The 26,753-nt window shown below is 34.2% G+C and overlaps 1 protein-coding gene across 2 annotated transcripts in view; it reads right to left on the reverse strand.

Moving 5' to 3' along the window:
• The window catches only part of Fur2 (furin-like protease 2), a 234,229-nt gene that overhangs the window by 192,140 nt on the left and 15,336 nt on the right, over positions 1 to 26,753 (reverse strand). The gene's annotated exons all lie outside the window — the stretch shown is intronic.

A 26,753-nucleotide genomic window follows, 5' to 3' on the forward strand; every position in this document is an offset into this window, starting at 1 on the left:
ATTAACATAACAGTGTTTGCTGTAATTAACATTCCTGTTATAAGGTATAAAGGCAGAGATATTACAATTGTGCTGTGGTTAACATTCCTGTTATAAGGTATAAAGGCACAGATATTACAATTGTGCTGTGGTATTACACTTTCACATAACTGGCATTAAATCACATTATTTGGCAAAAGTTTTTGTTTGTCAAAAATGGTCAACGAGGGAAGAATGCTAAATATCAAGTTTTTTACTAAAGACTTTTGCCCAAAATGCATTTAATAGAACTAAGAAGGTTTGTTTCACTAGTGACCACCCGCATTAAACATGTTGGTGAGCATAGTGATTACAATAGGCAAAGTATCTATTGCGAACTTTTGGAATCTCTTAAATGTTCACGTGTATCAAAGACCTTCTAACAGGAGTTAGAAATTCTTTGATACTAACTCCCCACTTTTCTTTCTATGAAGTGCATCCTATTTCAAGGACAAATTCTTGGAACAATATAATGAATAAAACAACAGGGGGAGACTTACAAGTCTTCTGAAACAGAGCCATGTAATTTTATTCACATTTTAGAAGTTTTCAGGGATGTTTCAAAAGTCCTCTTTGTGCTTTTTGATGACTTTGCTTACAAGTCTCACGTCTTTTGAATGGATGTTAAAAAAAATTGAAATGATAATATTTTCCAGTCACTTGAGCATTCTGATTAGTTGATGCCAGATACTCAGGCTTTTACTACATTTAAGAATTACTTCCAAATCATATTTAAAGCTATAGCACAGATATGTGTGTACCTACATAGATAATTAAACAATTTTCTTTCAAATTTGACATTAAAGCTATGAGGCCTCTTAAAAAATATGTCATGTACACATATTACTTACCACCAGCTGAGTTGCTGTACCACCTGTTATATGACTATCAGCATTTGTACTCAATTGGTGGAGCAATATATTGCCACTAGGCTTAGCCAAAATTCTCTATAGAATATTAAAATATGTAGTGGAATTTATAAAATTACTACAGAAGATAGGTATTTGTGACCTGTGGTTATTAAAGAAACCCTGTCAAGACTTTGATTGCACTGAATGAGGATATTAGCAATGTTTTATGCATTGTGATTCTGAGTTTACAGAAAATGTTTACTCTAGAAGTCAGTGGTATAAGTTGTTCTGATGCATTATACTGAACAATATCAACTGGATATATTAATATACATTATATGTCCCGTTCACATATTTGCAAAGTTTGTATTTTGAGGTTTTTACACACGCCAACTCTGTTATGAATAACCAAAATATGGGATCCTATACTTAATGGACCTATGGCAGTGTTATGTAGTATGATGGCTCAAAAACACTTGCCCAGATTTCAAACTTCTGTCAAAAAACAAGGACATTTTCTATAAATTAATTCCTAATATTCATCACTGTGTCTAAACTAAATTCTGTGTGAAGTTCCAGTGGCTCTGTAAATCCTGAATCAGTCTTAGTGCTTTGTACAAACTTTTCACTTGCTGTTTCTTTGAATGTCATTGTTAATAAAGCTCTCAACGCAAATCATTTGGTGGTATTTCATAGTCGTATTGCAGTACAATATGCTTTTCTAACAATTAGTAATTTAACTTAATTACATGAATTGAAGTTACACAAAGTGCATAATAATTTCAAAACACAATCTAGAAAAAAATGCATACACTTTGCAAAAAACAAAATACTGCAAGGTATGCTAATGCTACATTTATTTACTGAATTATGTGTTACGCTAACCTCTAAAAATACAGAGGATGCTAAAAGTGGTAGCTTTTAGCAGCCAGAAACTTGTTAAAAATGTCAATTGTTATTCTAGCTGTTGGTATATAGTGGTGGGCATCATTAATCACAAATATTCTATTCTAAGTGTGCTGCAATAAAGCAACTCTGTCATTCATACTTCACTTCTTCATGACAATAAAGGGACAATATAAAACAAACTCTTGCATAATGACCACATAAACCTCTCTATTAAAAATCCTATGTAGTATGAAACATCTAACTTCATCAATCATATGTATTATGAAACTTCTACATTAAACATGTGTTAATGTATTAAATATATATGTTCTATTTATCATTTCATGTGTAATCTCTTTTGGATTACGTAAAGGAAGCATATGATGATGATGGACAGTTCAACTGAGATCACAAGGTAAGAAAACTCTTTCTTTTACTTACTTCATTAATTTGTTGCATAAATATTTACTTCATTAATTTGTTGCATAAACAAAAGATTATAAGACTGACGGAAAATCATGCTCTTTAAAAAGTAAAAACTGTTAAAGCTAGACTGTAGCTCCATATATAAACCAAAATTAAATTTACTATGATATAACCTTGCCTCGATAGTGGTGATGTTGCCTCAATGGTCTTATATTTAACACAATGCAAATTTCATAAGTATCCCATAAACATCTAAAAGATGAGGGGCTTTCCTTATGCACAGCTTCCTTTCTACTCCACTCTTTTTACCTCATGTTGTATTGCATGAATCCATTAAAATATTTATCAAATTTTTTTCAAGGAATGCTATGTTTCTCAAATTCTAACACAGCTTCAGAATAAACAATCTTGTCATTAAACAATTTTAGTTTACAAGACTATGAATGTCTGAAAACATTTTTTTCTAGGTGTTCCAAAAAAATATTTTACTCAAGTTATCAAAACACTTTCATTAGCTCTATTCATGCTGTCACCAATATTTTTAAAGAGGAAAAATAACACTTTCAAAGTTTTCCATTGATAATTTCGACAAGTCAACTTCAGCCTATGAACTAACTCTGAATTTTACTTCATAGGCTGCAGTTATTCTCATTTATAATGAACTTAATGAATTCGTGTCATAAGCTAGCTTTTGAGTTAGTTGAATAATGTAAGGAGCCAAAGAAAATGGAAGATAATGCGTTGCAGTAACAGACAGTATAAGCGATTCTGACATTGTTTTTCTAATAGCAACACGATTTCACTCATTTGTTGTAATTCCTGGATATAACACTGGTAGAATTTGCAAACTGTCATGCTTTCTGATAAACTTCTTCCACAGCATGTTTCAGCAAGGATTTTAATCTTTCACAGCTGCAGCGAATGGAAATATTTCAATGTACACACAAACAAATTCCGCAACTGTTTTATTGCACCAGACACTCATTCTTTCACCCCCAATAGTCTTCTTTTCACAAGCACTCCCATCGGAATTTATTTTTGATTCCAGCATTCCCTTGACTGATATAAGATTCCAATAAAAATTTTATTAGTGAAATTAAAGAACACATAAAACATTTCACAATAAACACAGAAAGATTTCCACTTTATGAAACCTTTTTCAGAAATAGGAAAATTAAGAAGTTCATCGGTTGGAATATGTGGCCATAAAAATAAACTAATGATTTACATCACACTACAGAAATTTGAAAACAAAGCATATTCTAAGTACGTCTTTCACTGGATGCAATTAACTCAACCAGATACACCTATATTAGATGGTACTGATCTTTTGAGAGCTTCGGATAGGATGCTTTAGTCATGTGTCCAGACGACGCTTCCTTCTTCGAATGAATATTGCACAGTGTTTATGGGCCTCAGGAAAAAAGCATACTCTCAGTAGATCAGTGCCTACTGTACTGACGTACAGTCGTGAAGATACCGAGATTGTATCTTGGTAGCTTCAAGCATCATGGTCACTTCTTTACTCTTCTTCTTCCTTTTCCCCATAAAAATCTTTGGCACAGAACAAATCCCATCCAGCAATATTCTCAATGTGAAAAATCATCAATTGCTCAAATTTTATTTTCACTGATATTCTAAAACAAAATTTGAGAAAGATCAGTTTAAACTCTGCAAATCCAAAAATTCAGAATTTGGCAAAGTAAAAAATCTGGAATTTTGGCTATATCCAGACCAAAATGAGCCCTGGTTAAAGCTCCTAATCACTACAGATATCATGCAAAATATCAAGTCTATCCCAAACCTAAAACCTGGGATAAAATTCAAACTTTGGAAAAGAATGGCTGAAAGCTGCTCAAAAAGAAATTAATTCATTAAAAGGAAATAACACCTAGAAATCAAATCACTTACTGAAAGGAAGAAAACCAATAGACTGCTTCAAAAGGAAGATATTTAGCCAGATTAATTGCAAAACGTTTTAACAGAAGTCTGATCTGATTATGATGAAACCTTTGCTCTTGTGGTACAACACACAACTCTACGAGTTGTATTTGCAGCTTCTTACAAAAACAAGTCTCCCAGACATATAGTCAAAATAGCTTTCCTTCATGTAGAATTTGATGAAGAAATGTACATAACTTAACCTGAAGAATGCACAAAAGCTGGTAATGCAAATAAAATTTTCAAGCTGAAGAAATCAATATATGGACTAAAACAACCAGCTAGATCATGGAATCTGAAAATTGGGAAGAAACTACTAAACCTATGATTTAAATAAAGCAAAACATACCCATGCTTATTTTTCAAAACAGCAATGGAAAGTTCATTTTTTAATCTCACATGCAGATGATACACTTACAGAAAGCGAAAGCAAAAAAAGATGCAAGAAAAACAGTGTGACAGCTAAAAGAGAGTTGGAAATAAAAAACCCAGAAGAAGTCATCTACTATCTTGGCATAAATATCCAAAGATCTAAAAATGGAAACTTTGCCATAAACCAAAATAATAAAATCAATGAAATAATTCAAAGATTGTCTTCACGATAAAAAGCCAATATATACTCCAATGAAAACAAACTACTGAAAACTGGAAAATGAAGATAATCTTCTAGGAAATAACACAAAATATAGACAAGCAGTAGGGTCGTTATTATACATTGCAAAAATCAATTGACCCAATATAGCATGTGCTTCTGGCCAGCCCTATTTTTTTATCATACAGCCAGGGCTGTGCCCTTATAATAATAATAATAATATAGCATGTGCTATCAATCTACTCAATCCAATTTTTGCATACAACTAAAGATTTGAAGTTGGTCTTTAGCAAAATTGCAGAACCTGTAAAAACTGCATATTCAGATGGAAAAAGGTGAAGTGACAAAATAACTAGAAAATGCATTAGTGGTAACATATTCAAACTAAGAAACAACTACATTTCATGGAGCAGCAAAAGGCAAAACTGCACTGCATTATCTTCAACTAAAGCACAGTATATTGCAGCAGCTAATACAGCTCAAGAATTACAATGGCTGTTAAATTTACATGAAGACTTGTTCACCGAACCGATAGAAAACCTGTGCTCAAGAAACTTTGAGAATTGCTGCAGATGGAGAACCTGACCCCCATCAAGTACGGATGTTGGTATACAATGATAGACATCATTAATCACCAAGAGGATAATAAACATTCTTTTCTATGTGTGCTCCAATAATGGAACTGAAAGACACAATTCATTTCTTCACACCGATGTGAAAGAACAGCATAAATTGAATAATGACATAATAATGATGGGCAAAATGACAATATAAAATTCTCCATTGAAAATCATGTGTATTATGAAAACTTTAATGTTCATATTCTGCATTAAACAAATGTGTTTCATTTAACATTCCATGTGCAATCTCTTCTCCCAGACATATAGTCTCAGATAGTCTTCACATTACTTAGAAGAAGACTATGATGATGCATGGTACTAGCAAGGTTAGAAAATTGTTTCTTTTCCTCACTTCATTAATTTGCTGTATAAATATTTACAACACTAGCAACATCAACCAAAGTACTCAGGGGTTTGTACAATACTGATATATGAAAAGGTTAGCTCACACTTTACTGCATAAAAAAAGATCAGAGTATTAAAGTAATAATAAGAGATTTTAATTAAATGTTTGATTTCTAAGAAAAACAGAAAATGCAAGTAATTATGCATAAGCAAAAACTATTTTAAAACAACTAAAACCTTTAAACTTTATGAAAATAGAAAATCCTGTAGAAATCACATTAAAGAACAAATAAATTTAATTATGATGTACATTTATACCAGAAGTTGCCACACGTTATTTTCTCCTTCTACCTTAGTTGATTCTGTAGCACAGGGGTGTCCAACATGTGGCCTGTGAACAAAAGAAATATCAATATCCTAGCTCAATGATACATTTTACTGCTGCGTTCAGGAATCGAAGCTAGCTGTCAACATGAACGAATTGATTATTTGACACCCTAAGTTGAAGTGAAATAAATGCATGTTGAGTGGAATAACAATTCCAAATCTTCTTTTGACTTGCATGTGAAATGATTATTGTCATCTTGATATACTGCTAGTGTTTGCACTTATCACCAAGATGAGGATATCAAGATTAGCGTTTCCTGCGTTGCTCATCGTCAGACTGCAATGGATACCAGTGATGTTAGACTTTCAAGTGCTTCATTTGTGTTTAAAAAAGGTGCGGTGTTTTCAAATCATACTTCGAACTGTGTGCAGAATTGCCTCCTATTATTCTGTTGCACTGCTTGTGCAGTTACAACATAGGTGAAAAATTAGTTTGATGTTTACTAGGATGCCAAAGTGAATAATAGTGTTTGAAATGTGATTTAATTTTTTTTTTAAATCTTCTTTGTTCTCTTCTTGCACCTTTCTTTCCTACAGGGAAAATTCAAAAATTCTTTTCAGCAGTGAAATTTGAGCAAACCCGAAACTTTTCAATGAAACCTATGTAATTGCATGATTCACTTATTTTGGAGGTCACAAACTACACCTGGTGTTAGAAATAATTTATGTGTCTCAATATATCTTGTCTACTTATAGTGGAGCCTAGGAAAGCTAAAAGTTTGGACACCCATGTTCTAAGAGGTTCTAAAGACAAGTGATGACGGTTTTATATATATATATATACACTCAAGAGCCAAAACATTATGACCACCTGTCAATAACGAGTTGGGGCACCTTTGGCGCGCAACACAGCTTCAACCCACCTTGGCATGGATGCCACAAGTCCTTGAGAGATGGCCAGAGACAGATTGTACAGTTGTTGTAGCAACGGTCACGCAAATCCGAGATATTGAGAATTGGTGGTCTTTGACCTCTGAGCTGCCATTCCATGACATCCCAAATGTCTTCTATCGGATTGAGATCCAGTGCGTTAGGCAGCCAGGACATTAACTCAAATCAGCATCATGTTCCTGGAACCACTCCAACACAATCGTAGCCTTGTGGCTCGGGCGTTGTCCTGTTGGAATATTCCATTTCCAGCTGGAAAAACAGAGGCCATTTAAGGGTGCAGCTGGTCTGCAATGATGTATACCCTGTAGATGATGTCAGATACCCTGTCGCATTCATGGTCTGCTCTACCCCAATCATGGGTCCCAGAGAGGCCCAAGAGAACGTCCCCCACAGCATAATACCGCCACCACCGGCCTGTGTATGACCTACTGTACATTGAGGGAGCAACTGTTCGCCTGGAAGACGGCGTATCCTGACACGGCCATCGGCGTGATGAATGACAAATCGTGATTCATCTAACCAGGAAACTCTCTCCCACTGATCCATAGACCCGTCGCGATGTTCCCGGGCCCAGCGCAGGGGCAGTTGGCGATGACGCTTGGTCAGCAAAGGCAAGCGAGTGGGACGTTTGCTGCGTAGCCCCATATCCAACAGTGTCCGCTGAACAGTGTGCTCCGATACTTTTCTACTGGGCCCTGCATTGTATTCGGCTGTCAGCTGAGCCACTGTCTGGCTCCGGTTTTGCTTTATCATGCAAGACAGTCTCCGACGACCTTTATCTTTGATAGCGTGTGGACGTCCAAAAACATGTCGTCTACTGCTGGTTTCACCGTCCTTCATCCACTTTTCAAGCGTACTAACAACTGAATATCGCGAACAACCCACGAGTCGTGCAGTTTCAGAAATACTTGTTCCGAGCCTTCGAGCCATTATAATCTGCCCTCTATCAAAGTTGCTTAGATCCGCAGCCTTTCCCATCACACACAGAAATAAGTGAAAGAATGATTCTTCAGACTCTCCAGCAGCAGTTAAATACTATTTCCACCTGATCACGTGCCTTCCACGTCATCCAGGCACGTTCATCGCAAAGTGTAGGGCTGGTCATAATGTTTTGGCTCTTGAGTGTATATTTTCACATAATATTTAGTATTAAATTCTCTTACAGGTTTTCCATTTTCATTAAATTTACGCTAACTTTTACAGAAAAAGAAAATCTTGGTGATTGAAAATACTGTTCAATGACTTGAAAGCTCGTGCAGACTAACATTTAAAAAAAAGAAGTTTAGTTAATAACATTCAGAGAAAGACTACTGTAAGTCAAAGTATGATTATAATATGTAAGACACATTTTCCTATGAATAAATTAACAAGTAAACGGAAAGAACAAAAGGCTCAGAAATTAAGAAACAAAGTTAACAAAGGAGACAAATTTAACAAGCCCCGTAACTCATCACTATAATTCCAGTGTATGCCATTTTAATTTCTGTGGTATACCTGGTTTTCTTCAATACATTACATTCTTTAATGTCCTCGAGAGATAAAAGGTCTAAAATCAGATTAATTTGACTGTGATCCAAATATGTTTCTTTATCCAAGTTAGTGTTTTTGCTAATTCACATTTCAGGTAAGTTTGCAAGTTTTAATAATGTGACTTTGAGAACTTCCATTTTAAGACAATCAGTTACAAACTAGAATTAAACAACTGTTGCTTTCATATCTTTGTGATGCTTACATACAATCCAGTTTCAAAAATTTACTGCAGGTCACATGTAGTAGATGTCGGTATTTAATGTGCAAATTGCATATGGATTTTTTTTTTTTTTTTTACATGAGACTTTGCAATATCTTCTAAATATTTTATTTAAAACACTTGCCATGTTTGTAACAACAAACATTTAATATAAACTCATTTTAAAGACTCACGCATATTTCAGTAGTTAAAGCAGATATGAAGCAAAGATTAGAAATTATGCTAATACGTTCACAACTCTTACTTCTATACTGAAACTCTTTTTACCCACTATACACACAGAGATAGAAAAATTTTTTTACTCAAGTTTCATAAAAATATGGATGCCAATTTCTGAAGTGCTCAAGATACAAAAGGTCAAACATGAGCTTCATGTATAAATTAAAACTGATAATCAATACATGCAAAACCCCTATCACATCTAGCGACATGCGGTAGATAGGCAGGATATTTCTGAGAAACGAGATTCTAGTAGCACTGGTTTAAATGGAAGGTTTCTAAGAAATGTTCCATCTAGCCGGGGAAGCGATGTCCTGGGAGGAAAATTTTGAAACTTTTCCAAAAATGTTTCATTTGCAGTTGTGTTCCATGCAGAGATCAACCAATCAAACAAAAGTTCTGCTTCAGGAGGATCATGGGTAATTTTCAATATGGCAATGGCTGTAGTTATGAAATCCTGGATGGTGGAAATAGAAGCCAATTTAATCAAAGAAATAAGGAAAAAACGTACGAGGGCTATCCAGAAAGTAGATTACATTTTGGAATAAAAAAATAAACAAAGTATAGGAAACAAATTTTATTATATACAGATGAAAGTCACACTCAAATACTACTTTTCTACATAGTCACCATACAAATTAAGGCATTTATCGTAGCGATGTACGAGCTTGGAAATTCCTTCGTCGAAAAATTCGGCCGCCTGCGCCTTCAACCACTTCGTTACCTCTTCTTGCAGCTGTGCGTCGTCATCAAAACGCTGCATAGCCAGCCACTTCTTCATTGCTGGGAATAGGTGGAAGTCGCTCGGTGCCAGGTCGGGACTGTACGGCGGATGAGGAAACAACTCCCACTTAAAAGATTCAAGAACTTTACGAGTGACATTTGCCGTGTGGGGCCGGGCGTTGTCGTGAATCAACAAGATCTTAGAGCTCAACATTCCTCTGCGCTTGTTTTGAATTGCTCTTCTGAGTTTTTGGAGAGTTTGGCAATACCTTTGAGAGTTTATTGTAGTGCCTCTTTCCAGGAAGTCCACCAAAATTACACCTTTTCTGTCCCAAAAAACAGTCGCCATCATCTTCCTTGCCGACATTGTTTGCATGCATTTCTTGGGTTTTTGGGGAGAACTTGTGTGCCCCCAATGCATTGATTGCAATTTCGTTTCACAGTTCACATGTTTCACCCATGTTTCGTCACCAGTAACGATGCGATCGAGTAAAGAGTCACCATCCTTATGGTAAGCGTCCAAAAAGTTCAACGCTGCAGCCATTCGCTGATTTTTGTGGTCCTCTGTCAAGATTTTTGGAATCCATCTTGCACAAAACTTGTGGTAACCAAGCTTTTCGCTGATGATTTCGTGCAACAAACTTCGCGAAATTTGTGGAAAACTCAAAGAAAGTTCCGTTATTGTGAAATTTCGATTTTCACGGACTTTAGCATCGACTTTTTCGAGAAGTTCGGCGGTCACTATGCTGGGTCTCCCACTTCGATCTTCGTCGTTTGGTTCGGCCATTTTGAAATCTTATGACCCACTGACGCACTCCACCTTCAGTGATAATGTTGTCCCCATACACTTCACGAAGCTGCCGATAGATTTCTATCGGTTTACAGTTTTTTGCAGTCAGAAACCTTATTACTGAGCGCACCTCGCAGCTCGCGGGATTTTCAATTAACGCAGACATTTCAAACCGTCACAGTATCTGAACGGAGCACAGCACGAACCTCTCACTAGCACGGCTAGATGCAGACTGAGCTGCGCAACGCTCTGACCCCAAGATGGCCGCGCTAGCCCCGCCCCTAGCGGACACAGACGGAAACGTAATCTACTTCCTGGATGGCCCTCGTATATATATTGCTGTTTTGTAGCAGTATAACTGTCTAAGTCACTTTAAGAATGTTTATATAGTCATCAAATTTACTCAGAGTAGACGGTATTTTATGACATGCTTGTACATTTGATGATTTGTTTACAAATTATTCATCACCAAAAGTTCACCAAATTTGTTGTATTTCATGCTGACTGTGCGAAAAATGTTATCTTTGTTATATAATAGAATTTTTTTTTAATTTAATTTAAGGTGAATAATTTTTTTTAATCTGTTTGTGGTTAGAATTGACTTTAAGGTATCCCTTGTATTATCGCAAAGTTGTTTCATTTATCGCAAAGTTGTTGTTTTGTTTATCACCAAGTTGTTGCATCATTTATGGTAACTTGAGTAGTTGAATGCTATGGAAACCCTATTATGACATAATCATTTGCATTATTCTGTGAAATTTTGAATCATGCGGTGTTTTGCAAGGGCTTTTGTGGTATGTGTTGCTTAGGAAGTACATTGCTTGTTTCATTGTCTAGACGGTACAATGGCTGAATGTAGTAGGATTAATTTGAAGTTTCTGTACGATTTGGAACGAAAGGGCAAAAGTGCATTAATTGAGTGAATTAATTGTGTAAATGAAAGTTTACTTAGTAGCCATAGTCTGGAACTATGTGGTATATTTTTTACTCTTATTTTTGTGAATTTCTGTGGCGATGTCGATATACGGATTGTAGTTCAGATAATTTTAGGAAGTTTTTGGATGATGTTAAGGAATTTTGTGCACCACAGACTGAAGATGAATGAATTTCTAAATAATGTAAGAGGATTTTTGTTTTGTGTAGTGCTAAAATACATAACAGGTTTTTTGTGTTATTTTATTGTTTGATTTAAAATGTAGTTTGCTGAAATTATGTATTTTTCGTTTGCCTCTACTATAGAATTGGGTGCTCCTTTGACTTTTTTTAGGTCAAAATATATCGATGTGTACATGGACAAATTCAAGGGAGTGCGTAAAACATAGTTTGGGCAATTCGGCGATTTTTTTTTAAAGTGAAAATGGGTTGATGTGTACATGGATACCGAGTTTGTGCAATTCTTTGACTTGTTATTTTGGCTTGCATAACGACAATTTTTGCACCAAAAATCGATACTTTGCAGGCTAAAATAACAAGTCAAAGCATTGAAAAAACTCGGTATCCATGTACCGCAAAAATCGCCAAGTTTCGACAAGGGATACCCTAAAATATACTTTTACCCTGTTTGTATATGCATGACTTTACTTTTCTGTTAAATACTTATCTTTTAAGTTCTTTATTGCATAATCAGCAACATAGTGTAAACATAAAAGGTGTTAAAAAATGGAAAGCATAGCTTATGTAATAATGAGAATACACATAAAATTTGTATGCTTTTATTGTCATGTTATTGATGAAATATTTTTTAGATTATAAATACATTAAGAATTATATTTTTATTATAAATGCTACATATTGAAATACTAGAAATTTATGGATTTACTCTGAATTTATGAATTTATGCATTGTATTTATGGATTTATGCATTTTATTATATGGATTTATGCATTTTATTATATGAATTTATGCATGATTAAAAACATTTGTACATACATTCATTAATATAAATTTTATTCATTACATTAATACTAATAAACATACATTGACATCTTCAAAATCATCTCTCTATGTGTGTGTAAATATATGACTTATTACATGTGCATTTATATATGACTTATTACATGTGCATTTATATATGAATATAAAAATGAACATTGCCAAAAAGTTTATTTGAAGTCACTTCTAATTCATATAATGATCATGTAATTGGCAGCAACTGTAGTCATCAGTTCTTTGTACATTATCCTGGATACTGAAAACACAGTTGAAAAATGATTGAAGTGCATTTTGTGCATTAGGCTAGTCATTAAAATTCACTCATTTACACTCAAGATTTGCATTTGTCATTATACTTGGATATTTAAGCAAAAAAAATTGAGCAAACAGCCTTTATAAAAGTTAACATTCTGGGCATGAAAAAAAATTTTTGACTGATCGCAAAACAAATATCAGTAAATGACATTATACACTCACTTCCAAAAGTTAGGCCCAAAGATGTAAACTGCAAAAAAAAACAACAAATACTGCTTTGATTGACACAAAATTCGGCAGGAAAGTAGCATATATATTTATGCATAAAACAAAATCAATAATTATATACAGAAATGGAAACAATATTAAATTTTTGTAAGTTATCAAATAATGACATACTGGAGACTTAAACAGAATTATGTATAAAGTGAAAATAAACAGCATAAAATGAAAAAAAAAGAACATTAATAGGGTATGTGATCCCTCCTCATCTGTATACAAAGTTTACACCTTGTGACTATGCTTTCAATTAGGTAGTCAGCCACCTCAGAATTAAGCAATCACCATTGTTCTTGTAGAGTGGTTTCCAGCTCAATAAGAGCGGCTGGAGGTGGGAAACGTGAAGATGCAGCACGGCCGAGAGCATCCCAAAGATTTTCAGTGTGATTAAGTTCAGGCGAATATGTTATGCTGGCCACACCATACGTGCAATCCCTTTACACTCAAGGTAGTCATTGACGATGTCAGCTCTATGGGGACGTGCGTTATCGTCCATTAAACCAAAAGTAGAGCCAACTGCTGCAGCGTACAATCTCACAATGGGTTCTAGGACTTCATCTCAATACCGGACAGCCATCAAAGAACCCTGTTTAAAGATGTGCAGGTCGGTGTGGGCAGGGATCCTAATGAAATCCCTGCCCACACCATAATGCTTCCGCCTCGCAATGCGCGATGTTCGGGGATGTTTTGGGACTGATAGTGTGTTTGTTGTTCCCGTCATATCCTTATACGCTTGTCATCTGGCTCCAGAGCAAATCTTGACCTATCAATAAACATGACATTGCCCCAGTCAGGCACATTCCAACTGACATGTTCCCAGCACCACTGTAATTGTGCCGTTCTTGATTGGATGGATAGAGGAACACGAACTCAAGGAACCAAGGCATACAGTTCACTCATATATAATCTTCGGCATACAGTAGTTGCAGATATCGCCTTACCAATGGACGCTGTAACCATAGATGTCACACGTGTGGAGGTCGCTCTGCAATTCTGCTTGGCTACAATAGCAATATATCGATCTTCCGCAGGGGTTGTAACCCTTGGGCGACTGGCTACGGGCCTTCGGACAACTGTCTGTGTGGTTTGGAATTGTTTCCATAAATGTGATATTACAAAATGATGAATGCCGAAGAAAAGAGCAACATCTGTGATCGACTGCCCTGCTTCAATGCGCCCCACAGCACACCAGCGCTCAGAATCTTCCATTCGTCTTCTGGAAGTCATAGACACATGTATGTCTTGAAAACAAATTGCACAAAAGTTTTAAACACCTTCTATCAGCACTTACAATCAACTTTTGTAACCCTTCATAAAGCTGGCTTCTTATAAGACTGCCTTTCTTGCATATTTCTTGACATGAAAGCGTGATTGGTTGTTACCTAACATATTTGCATACTTCCATCTACCTCTGCAGCGAATTGCATCCTCTTCAATTCTGATTGGCTTCCAGAAATTATCATTTTCCTATCCATGCTTAACTTTTAGAAGTACGTGTATTATGTATATAAAAGTTATTAAATAAATACAGGGTGCGGCAGCATTCATAGTAGGATATTAAAAACACACCATAAGGCAGTAAATGTAATTTATTTATTACCTCTTATGTCAATTAATAGTAAAAGTTATGCCATTTACTAATGTGTAATTCATTGTCCATTGCTTGGATTACTTTTTGAATATGATGCCTGTCAAATGATGCCCCCTCTGTACAACACATTCATCTACGTGGCGTTGGAAGCTTGCCATAACTCCGCGTAATGTATTCTCTTGGACATTGCTGACTGCAGTTCTGGTGCTATCCTGCAACTCAGGAATGGTGGCACAACATGTTCGGAAAACTTCTTGCTTTAGGTGACCCCAAAGGAAAAAGTGTGCACATGAAAGATCAGGTGAGTGAGGCGGCCGGGAAATGTCACCAAAACATCAAATTACTATACGTGGAAATGTCTGTCGTAAGAAATCCATGCAAATTCTGGCTGTATGCGAGGACGCTCTGTCTTGTTGAAACCATAATTGTTCCACATCAGCCATACCTAATTGGGAAAGAATGAAGTCTTGCAGCATCTTTTCACTGGTGGACAGTTACAGCCACACCGTGGTCATCCTCCTCAAAGAAGTAAGGGCCAATAATCCCAAAGGAAGCAACTCCACACCACACTGTGACAAGAGAACTGTGCAAGAGCTTGGTGTGCAGTTCATGTGGGTTTACATCACTCCAATAATGCATATTCTGTTTATTCACTGAACCACATAACTCAAAATGTGCTTCATCTGACATCAAGACAGTGTGCAACATTTGTGGAAGGAGTTCACGCATTTAGGCGAAGGAGTTCATGCATGGTTCAGCAAAATGTTTCTCATGCAACCCAATCACGAGGCCTAATTTCCTGAACAACCTGCAGCTTATATGGGTGAAAATGCAGATCTTCATGCAATATTCTCCTGAATGAATGATCGGACATATGCAAAGTTTACAAATGACCATGAGCAGATCTTTTTCGGCTACACAATATTGCAGTACGAAATTTTCCACAGCTTCTGGTGTCTGCACAGTTCTTTCACGTCTTCCCAGTTTGCCATTGCGAACAGAACCTTTTGTTCGAAATGCATTAACCCACCTCACAATGGCCCGTCCATCTGGAACTTTCGCATGACGTCTCAAGTTGAAATGTTGCTGAAATAGACGCTGGGTAGCAAAAACAGAGTATTTATTCTTCAAATAACTTTCAACAGGAAATCCACGATGCTGTGCACTCCTGGTCCATATCACTGTCACACTTGAAATGGCAGCTCATTAGTACATGAATGCGGCACGAGCTGGCGCGCATTCATGCAGTACGTCATTGTACTACGCAAGTCAAATTACACTATGAACGCTACCGCTCCCTGTATATGGATACAAAAATACTACTTACAAGTACACTGAATGTACGATGTAAGAGTATTTACAAAAATATATACAATAGATTATTATAAAGAATTGGAGTAAAAAGATATACAATTTAAAAATAACAATTAATGTACACATGTCTTTCTGCCAAGGTACTGAGCCAACAGTATTAAAATAATTACAAAATGTATTTTGTATATACTTGGCTTGTTGAGTTTCTCGGTGACTCGCTGTTGTGCGTTACGCCAGTCACCAAGGTTCAAACATTTCTGTGCCACACCCTCTTTATCTGTACTGTACTTGGGAGTATAAACAGCTGAGGATGTGCATCTTAAAAAATTATGCAACCAGCAAGCAGCCATTACAAAATGTTTGGCATTTTAAGGGGAAGACGGTATGTTGAACTTATATAACTGAATCTTGCAGCCAGAACACCAAATGCATTTTCAGACACTCTTCTGGCTCTTAACAAATGGTATTAAAAATTATTTTATGGTGATTTAATTTTTGCCCAGGGTAAGAATTTGTTATATTTAGACAAAGAGGAAATGCATCATCAGCAACAATTACATGTGGTACTTTAACAGCACTGTAAGGTAATTCATCTGCATCAGGAATACTTAAGGTATTATAATCAATAGCCTTTTTGCACTCTGCCCAAACACCACCATCACTAACCCTCCCATTTGTTATTATGTCAACATCAGAGGCGTAGCTAGAATTTTCAGCACACGGGGACAACTAAAGTTTTGTGCCCCTTTCTCTGTTCCGTGAATGGAAAACATTTACATTCTAAAATTTGTAGCATCAATTCAACACCCCTTGGGTGTTATGCCCAGGGACAGATGTCCCCCCTTGCCCCACCCTAGCTGCGCCACTAGACAACATACAAGAACTTCAGGTCTGCATTTACAAATGCCAGCAGAACAATACTGAAATTCCCTTTGTAACTGAGTGATCCAGATTTGGGTGGTAGACGACATGTTTTCCATCCATTGCTCTAACGCACAACAGCAAATTCCACAATTTGTAAGAGTGACCAGATACTTCTCTTTGCACGTTTTTTCTTCTTTTTAGCTTTTAGAATCGCCATTGTCGAGATCAAACTGATCAACTTAACAGCCACCACCTTTCTATTATCTTCCATAACTAACAATAAAGTTAAAATGAAAAGAGTGTGAGGAATACAAAATACAACATGAAAACAGCAATCCGAAAGCAAATGCCTCTTTCGCCAATCTAAGCTATAACTGATTCCTGTTTGGCTTTCAAGTCTGTTTACCAAGTGAAAATGGTAACTGAGCTACGTAGGTTTCGTGGAAATGGGGTTCTTAAAAATGTTTCTTCCGATGCTATTTCCTGGCTACGAATAGCATATGTGATAGAAATCTAAAATGCAGTTAAATTTGGAAAATACTCCATAACTAAATAAAGTATCTTTATATTTTATACGTACCTAGCAAATATTAATTACCAAGACCTGTTTTTAATACAAGTACTATTTACAAGAGTTGATATTTCATGATTTACGAATTACTTCTGTTGTGACAGGAGTTATCTGAGTTTTCCCAGCTTAGACAAATGAGGCAACAGAAACAAAAGATTCTTTTAGTGTTCTCTATTCCTTTATCTGAAAGTTAGAAAAGGCAATCTCTCTAAGACACAATTTCAAATACAGCAAGTGTTTCCTTTCAAATGCCAACCGAAAGGGAGCATACACTTCTATATGCTAGCCTTTAACCTTCTAAAACTTCTCTGCTGTATAGAGATTAAAACCAACTGAATTATCCTTTCCTTCATACAATGTCTTCTTGCTGCGACATATGAGATACAACAATTACAGATCATTTCCACTCATACATGAAATCATTATACTTCAGTATCTTTCATATATACTTCACATTGATGTACACATCAAAATATGTAATACTCACTTTATTAATTCCATTTTGGAACAGGACATGAACTTTTGTTTAATTTTAATAGCATCTGAATTATCATTTTTAATTATCTTAAAAATGGCATGCTTTTATCAATAATTTATACACTGTTGTTCCCTTCTACTTGTCTTCATGGTTTGTGTATTAACTTGAGCCTAAATGTACTTAGCATTAAAATTATAATCTCACTAGTTATGACTTTTACTTCCTCTAAATGACCAAGTTTGGTCATCTTTCTAGCATGCTGACGCAACCTGAAAGCAACTTCGAGAGCCAATGCGAAGACGTCACTAAATCATTCAATCGGTAGTAGTGATGGGCAGCTGTGCAAAGGACAGGAACATAATCAACACGAGCTGGGAATTCCTCATTCACGGGGAACAACTGCAAGCTCCTATCCCCAGCACGAAGGAGGTAATTACTTTATTATTAATTATACAAATACAATTATTGTACCATATACTTAAGGTTATCCAAAGAGTACTTTATACTGTTTAATCTATGCAGTATTCTGTATATATAATCATTTTCCTACCAAATCATAAATCTGCAAATTCAGAGCTTCAAGCAAAACATAGTTTTTCAAAGCCATGGTTATGGGATAGGGTAAAGAAAATTATGATTTTTTATGCAATAATTCCCTATAATCATCTCAAAGAATGTGTATGTCTTTCTTTCATGTAATTTAACAATGAAAAGTAAGACAGGAAATAGATTACTTTTCATTCATAATCTATTTCCTGTATTACTTTTCATGAATGATTATGATTTTGTTGCTTTCATGAATGCAGATTCAAGATTTTGGAGTGCAGCTGACTATCATTCATGATACTGTTATTAAATTTGTTTCATTTCTTCTTAATATAACTTGCTAAAGGAATATAACAGAGTTTGTATGCATTTCTCCACATGGAAATTAAGTACTTTTAAGGACCACTAATGAAAAAAATTAAGGACCTATCACCAAAATAGGAGCTGAATAAATTAAATTATAAATATTATCTGTGCATGAACTTCACTTTTGTAATACCATCCAAAGAATAAAACAGATCTAAGTAGGATGCATTATTACAGTTGAGAATAATCACACGTACTCCCCGGTTTCTGATGTAATGTCATGTATATTAACCGTAACTGTTTTATACTTTTGCTTAGGTTGATTTGGCAACAGTTGTGGTAGTTCTTGGTCATGGTGTGATTGATATGTAGAAATGTGCTGTTCCATGTGCGTGAAATTCCATCATTTAATAAAGCCTTGACTTAATTATCATCGGCCTCTGATTCACCTTTTTTTAAATCTTTACAATTACTAAACATAATTTAATAAATGTAATTACAAAACAAATTTGAAAATAAAATCAACATTAAAAAATTTATCAAGTAGCATTAAATATTTTACACTTGTAATAGCTGGACATATTTGAAAGAAAATTAGTGATATTTTATTTACAGTTTACTAACATTTAGCTTTATGTTGATTTTTTTCTTTCATCTCTCACTTTGTCACGTACTTGCTGAGTCCAGAGATTTAGTAAATAGCATAGGTTAAAATGGGAAGTAAAATGATAACCAGCATGATTTGTAACAGAAGACTGACTGTTGCCACCACTGCTGATTGCCTAAAGAAAGACCTTGCTGATCTAAGCAAACCTGAAAGCATGATCAGGGTTCGTACACATTTCTGCACACGGAAATTAAGTATTTTAAGGACCATTAATGAAAAAATTAAGGACCTATGAGCAAATGGGAACTGAATAAAAAAATTCAAATCATATTATCCATGCCTTAATTTCACTTTTGTAATACCATCCTAAAAATGAAACAGATCCCTAAGTAGTATGCATTATTAATGAACATGAATTAATTAACATAATTATTAATAGGTTTGAATAAAGTAAATTTCATGCAATTTATCAAGTAGCATTAATTTTTTTAAACTTATAATAGTTGACATATTTGAAACAAGATAAGTAACATTTACGTTTTACTAACCGTTAGCTTTATGTTAATTTTTTTTATGTCTCATTTTGTCACATACTTGGTCAGTCTAGAGGTTTAGTAAACAGCAGGTAGATTTTATGTCAAACGGCATAGGTTGAAATGAGAAGTAAGATCATAATCAGCATGATTCTTAACAAAAGACTGAATGTTGTCACCACTGCTGCTTGTCTAGAGAGAGACCTGCTGATTAGAGCAAACCTGAAAGGACTGACCTAGGCCGTGGCCTTCAAGAAACACTTTCTCGAAGGCCACGCCTAGGCACGGTTGACAAGTGTTGAAAGTTAGTCAGGCTCTGTTTGATGCCGTTAGTGTCGTAGCTTCACGTAGAGTTCCAGGAATTGTAACCCAGTTGATATACTTTAAGGTTCCAATAAGCCATGAAAGCACCAGAGGTGATAAACTGTTTCGTACTTTTTTAAGTCTCACTAAATGCAAAGAATAAGTTTTACTTGAATCTTTACATTTTTTCATTTTATCTTGTGACCAAAGTGAGTATTAATAAAAGTAAATACAGTCAAAAGTCGTTAATTCGGACACCCATAATCCGGAATGATCTATAATCCGAACCTCAAAGCTAAAATCTTTCTGCGCATGCACCGCGTTGACGCATGCGCATAGGCGTTTACGCGTGCGTGCAAGACCTTTACGACTTACGACTTACATACTTACTTTACGACTTACATATGCGTCTGCGCAAGCGTAAAATACGTTTTCGCGTGCGCATTTAATAATGGAAAGGTATAAGCTAAAATTATCTAATTATCTATTACAGTTAATGTTGATGACTGCATTGTTCCTTAATCTTCGAATTGGATCCGGCTTATTATTTTTTGCAGACTGTAAGAGCAATTTTATAAAAGTAAGCTTGAACTTTTGATTATGTCAAATAGAATTTCCGATGCTGGAGCTCCCAAAGGATCTACAAAACGAAAGTATGTTTCGATGTCCATCAAACAAAAAGTGCAATTGCTACAAAAAATGGATAAAGGCAAATCCTTTGTTTATCTAACCGTTCCGAAATCTGTTTATCAATTTCACGCTGCTCTGCGCAGGGGGGGGGACGTTGCGGCGAGCAATGAACTGGAAGTTGATCTGTCAGCACTATCGTTATCTTCAGGGCAGATGTTTTTATTTTAGTCGGCTTATAATTCCTTACTAAATGTTGTATTTCATCTCGATCTACTCCGTCTTTGATATGCTTTAAATCAAATTTCTCGTCATTATAAATATCACGAATACAAATCAAATAGTTTTCTGGTTGCAATTTTCTAATTTTGACTATGCGTAATGTATGCTTTACGCATGCGCGCGTTGAAAGAAATGTTTAATAAAGTAAACAAATAAATATTAAGCTTCTTTTTTTGTAAATTTTGATACCCTTTAGATCATAATTGCTCATTATTTTATAAATTACAGTTTCATATTTTTAATTTTATAATTTCTGCATGTGATCTTACCAGATTTAAACTGATGATCTATAATCCGGAAAAATCGATAATCTGGAATCGTCGAAGTCCCGACGAGTCCGGATTAAAGACTTTTGACTGTAACTCGCTGTAATATGTAAAGATAATTTTTAAGGGTAAGCAGTTAGTTATAAATAATTAAATTAGGTAGTTTGATAACCTTAGTCATTATGGATTTGCATGGCCATTATTAAATTTTATTTTTTAACAATATTTGTTAAAAAAAACACTATTAAAATCAAAATCTAATAACATTTCACAGTTTAAAATACATGTAATTTATGACGTTAGGATAATTACAAATTTAAAGCTACAAAACATTTATGTCTTGTAACAACACTCAAAAAATATTTATCCGTCATTTTAACTTGAAGCTTTCCCATTTTGGCTACTTTATATCAATTTCCTTCTCCTTAAGCACCTTTTCTAACAATTAAAGATTTGTCTCAATATGCAAACCAATGCTCTCGCTCGTTTCTGTGTGCTTTATGTCCCAACTTCCCAACCTCTCCACAATGTACCTATGAGGGTTTACTTGATCTGGTAAAAGTTAAATAGTCCAAAACCTACCGACAGACGTGAAACACATTATTGCTATGTCTGAACGTATTTACAATATCAGACAAAGCTTCTTATTTAAAAGCTACTTCTTCTTACTTAGACCATAAAGGCATTTTCTGATGCTAACAAAATCAATTACAGCTCACGGTAATGTAATTAAACAAGAACAGTCTAATTCAAACTAAAAATGTGGACTAGCGGTCAAAGATTATACAATTTAATTTGGCTCAGTAACTCTATCATATGAGAAAAAAAAAATGGGAAATTATAGTAAAGGCTCAAATCATAAACAATTGGATAATTTACATAATAGTAACTGCACATATTTTTGAAGAATAATTTTCTTTATGTATTCAGTTTCTTTCTTCAACACGTTTCCTTTTCATTTTAGAATTTTTTGATTTAATAAAGGATTTCTGTTATTCTAAAAAACTCTAAATGCATTTATAATTTATACAAAAAGCAGCTAATTTTATTTCTTTAGTAATATGAACATTCAGAAGAAATATGAAATCTATACGGTAAAGGCAGGTTACAGAGCTGATGTGGCAGAATTTTTAGAATTTAGTGACACACCAAACAACAAAATCTATAAATAGCAAAACTTTTAGAATTTAGAGCAGACATTGGAAGCAGAAATTAGAAGGGCACTAGGCAGCAGAATTCACAGAGATTGCATCAGGTGGGAAAATGTGTACCAGCTCTGTGTATGATGCATTAAGACATATTAGATGAATCTTTTAAATTGTAAGTTTTCAATTTATTTATTAATAAAAACATCCCTATCTATAATTCCTGCCCATGTGATAAGATTAGAAGCGTTTTTGATATTTTCCATGCTTGTGTCTAGTGAAAAGTAGAGAAAATAAAGGGAAGATAAACATGTTAAGATTCCAGTATCAGAAGTAAAACATTCAAATATTATGTTTTCATTGTTCTTCCACACATTCTAAAAAAAAGTAAGAAATTTACTGCAAACTTTCTGTAAAATACATCTATTATGTGTTGATACCATGGAGACATTTTTCCTTTTGTCACATATTTCTCGAATCTTTTAGAATTGTGGGTCTATAAATCTTGCCTTCAAATCCTTCTAAACTTTCCAAGCTGCAATGTCTAAAATCCTAAAGAAAAATTATCCCTACCAATTCTGCAACAGCAAAAAGCCAAAAATATTTTGGAAAAAAAAGGGGGAGGGAAAAAGTGTAAAATTAATTTTATAGACACAACTGGTGCATATTCTGAGAATTTTGAATATTCTGAGACAATCACATTGAAAAAATTCTTTACTATGAAAAATTAAAAAGAAGACATTTTTAATTAATTACATAGCTAATTTTGCTTTTGCTAAGAGCTGTTTCGTAAATTGTGCTTTATAGCATTATACCTTATTTATTTTTCAGATTAAAAATATTGTATAAGTTGCCAAAATGAAACTTTATAATATGTAAGCAAAAAATAATAATGTTTTATTTTAATCTTATTTTTAAATATAATTTCAATATATTACCTTTATTTTAATGAAATTTATCAATATTATGATGTTTTAAAAAAAATCGTCGAAAAATTCTCAGATCTCGGAATTAAAAATTTTCTATAGAAGCTGATCGTAAAACCGCCAAAATGTTGATAAGTCACCAAATTTAGAACCGTTTAATAAAAAAATTCACATCCCCAAAGCGAAAAGTTGTTTAAGAGCTCTTTATTTTTTTAAAAAAAAATGAATTTCGAAATGCTTATGTTTCACTTCTTGCTTAGAAATTCGAGTATTCCATCATTTATATTAGAAATAGAAACAAATTATAAACCATGAACCCATTTAAAAGATAACCATATATGTCAGTGAAACGCCAAAAATATTCCTCCAAAATGCTAATTCACATTCGAAATGGCAGTCGTAAAAACAGACAGGAATTTCAGATGATTAAAATTAAGGACCTTCTACCAATTTTGGCGAAAATTAAGGACTTTTAAGAACCAAAAATCGATTCCAAAAAATCTACGGAATTTTAAGGACCGTACGAACCCTGATGATGCAGTCACAGTTGGCGAGTTTTGAAAATTAGTTGTGCTCTGTCTCTCTGTTGCAGTTCATGTCGTAGCTTCACATAGAGTTCCCAGGGTTGTAACGCAGTTAATATACTTTAAGGTTCCAATAAGCCACTAAAACACCAGAAGTTATAAGCTGTTTTGTATTAAGAAATTACTAGATGCAAAGAATGTTTTACATTAATTTTTATATTTTTGTACTGTATCTTGTGACTATGGTAAATATTAATGAATGGCAATAATATGCAGAGACAACTTTTAAGGGTGACCTGTTAGTTACAAATAATTAAATTAGGCAGTTAGATACCCTTAGTCATTTAGATTTACATGACCACTATTAATGTTTTTTATATTTTAAAAATATTTGTCAAAAAAGCACTATCAAAATAACAATCTAATAACATTTCTCAGTTTAAAATACATATAATTTATGACACTGATTCTTAAACAATATTAGGATAATTACACATTAAAAACTATAAAACATTTATATTCTGTAGCTGCAACATGCAACAAAAATTTTATGCATCTTTCTAATATTTTAGGGTTTATTTTAATTTTCTAATAGTTATTTTTAATTTTGAAATCCTTTTCATGAATTTTTTTTCCCACCTACAACGCAAGAATGAGATTTCGGTATTGCATTTTATGTAAATGAAGTAAAACCAGTATTTAATGGGAAGTTCAGTCACTTCTGTAGAATAGCTCAGATGTTCTCAGCAGAACGTGCTCTGCCTTTGGGCCACGTCATTGTTTTAAGCCTATCTTACTACATACGGGCCTGTTAGTCTTACGTGACTGTTAGTTTTTGCCGGTGAGGTTTAATTACAGGCCAACCCGGTTAACAATATCTGTACAGCTTTGGATAAAGTTTGGTTAGTTAGAATTAGTTTAGTTTCTTATTTTCTATCTTAAGTTCTCAAGCAAAGGATTTCCTTTAAACCCGAGAAGGACCATCTGTTAGCATTCCTTTGAGTGAATAAAAGGATATTTTAACCATTCTTTGAAATTATATTTTATAGTTGTAAGAAGAGCAGTGAATAGCCACTCACTTCCCCAAAAGTTCTAGTAGCCAAGGACATGTAAATTAACCAGAACTTAATTTGAAGCCCTTCTTAATTTTGGCTAATTTATATTAATTCGCTTCTCTTTAAGCATCTTTTCTAACAATTAGAAATTTGTAGGTACATTACTATGTACCTACAAATTTCTATATATACTCATAGGTACATTCTCTCGGCAATGTACCTATGAGGTTTTACTTGATCTAGCGGGTAAAGTGCAGAATCACCCACTTATATGGCACGTATCGATGTGTACATGGACAAAGTCAAGGGAGCGTGCAATGCCAAGTTTGTGCAATGCTCTGTTTTTTTTTTTTTTTTTTTTTAAGTGAAAATAGGTCGATGTGTACATGGATACAGTGTCTGTGCAATTCTTTAACTTGTTATTTTCAAGTTGGTGATTTTGAGAAATGCATGAAGCAGTGGGTGATTCTGCACTTTCCCCGATCTGGTAAAAGTTAAATAGTCCCAAACCCCTGTCAGATGTGAAGCAAATTACTGCCATGTCTGAAATTACCTACAAAGTCAGATAAAGTTTTAAATAAACCTTTTATTAAAAAAGAACTTTGAATATAAAGGTACGTTCTTAAGCTAACACAATCAACTACAGCTCGTGGTGATGTAATTAAACAGGAACGGTCAAATTCAAACTAAAAATATGGACTAATAGTCAAAGACTACACAATTTAATTTGAATCTATACTGGCAGGAAGTAATGCAGCATATTCAAAAACTCCACTTTAGAAACTATCTAACTGATTTACATTCTGGTGAGGAAACGAAAAGGGGAAGTTATAGTAAAGGCTGAAATTATAAACAACTAGTTAATTTACATAATAATAACTGTACATATCTTTTAAGAATAATTTTCTTTCTCTTTACGTATTTTTCCCCCTTCAATATGGTTCCTCTTCATTTTAGAAGTTTTGCATTTAATTAGAGATTTTTGTTATTCTAAAAAACTAAATGCATTTTGAACATATAGAAAAAGCTGCTAATTTTATTTCTTTAGTAATATAAACATTCAGAATAAATATGAAATGATATATGGTAAGGGACGAAATTTTGTGGCAGAATTTTTAGAATTTAATGACAACACCGAGCAACAAAATCTAGTATTAGCAAAACTTTTAGAATTTAGGAAGGCCCTAGGCAGCACAATTTAAGACCCACAGAGTAGGTAAATCAGGTAGAAAAATGCCTAGCACCAGCCCTATGTAGGATGCATCGATACATACAAGATGAATTAATCTTTTAAATTGTCAGTTTTTAATTCTTTCATAAAACAGAAAAATTCCTTTCTATAAATGCCTGCCCATGGGATAAGATTAGAAGAATTTTTTATATTTTCCATGCTTGTATCTAGAGAAAATAAAGGGAAGATATACATGTTAAGAAAAAGACTTCTAATATCAGAAGTAAAACATACAAATATTATATTTTCGTTGTTCTTCCAAAACTTCTCCAAAAAGTATGAAATTCATCCCAAATTTTCTGTAAAATATGTCCATTATGTGTTAATACTATGAAGACAATTTTCATTTTGTCGCATTTTTCTGAAATCTTCTAGATTCGTGTCTAAAAATCTTGCCTTCAAATCCTTTTAAACTGTCAAAGTTGCAACGTCTAAAATCCTAAAGAAAAATTACCCCTATCAGTTCTGTAACAGTAAAAGCCAGAACTTTTATAAAAAAGAAAAAAAAAAAAAAGAGGTAAAAAAAAAATATAAAATTAATTTTATATTGAAAACTGACGCATATTCTGTGAATTGTAAGACAATTACATGGGAAAACGTATTACCATGAAAAATATTTAAAAAAAAAAAAAAAAAAAACACTTTTATTTAATTGCATAGCTACTTTGCCATTGCTA

Source organism: Stegodyphus dumicola, chromosome X1 (genome assembly GCF_044657685.1).
Source record: "Stegodyphus dumicola isolate Sdum_Otavi_A_Nest chromosome X1, ASM4465768v1".
In the NCBI taxonomy this organism is placed as follows: domain Eukaryota; kingdom Metazoa; phylum Arthropoda; class Arachnida; order Araneae; family Eresidae; genus Stegodyphus; species Stegodyphus dumicola.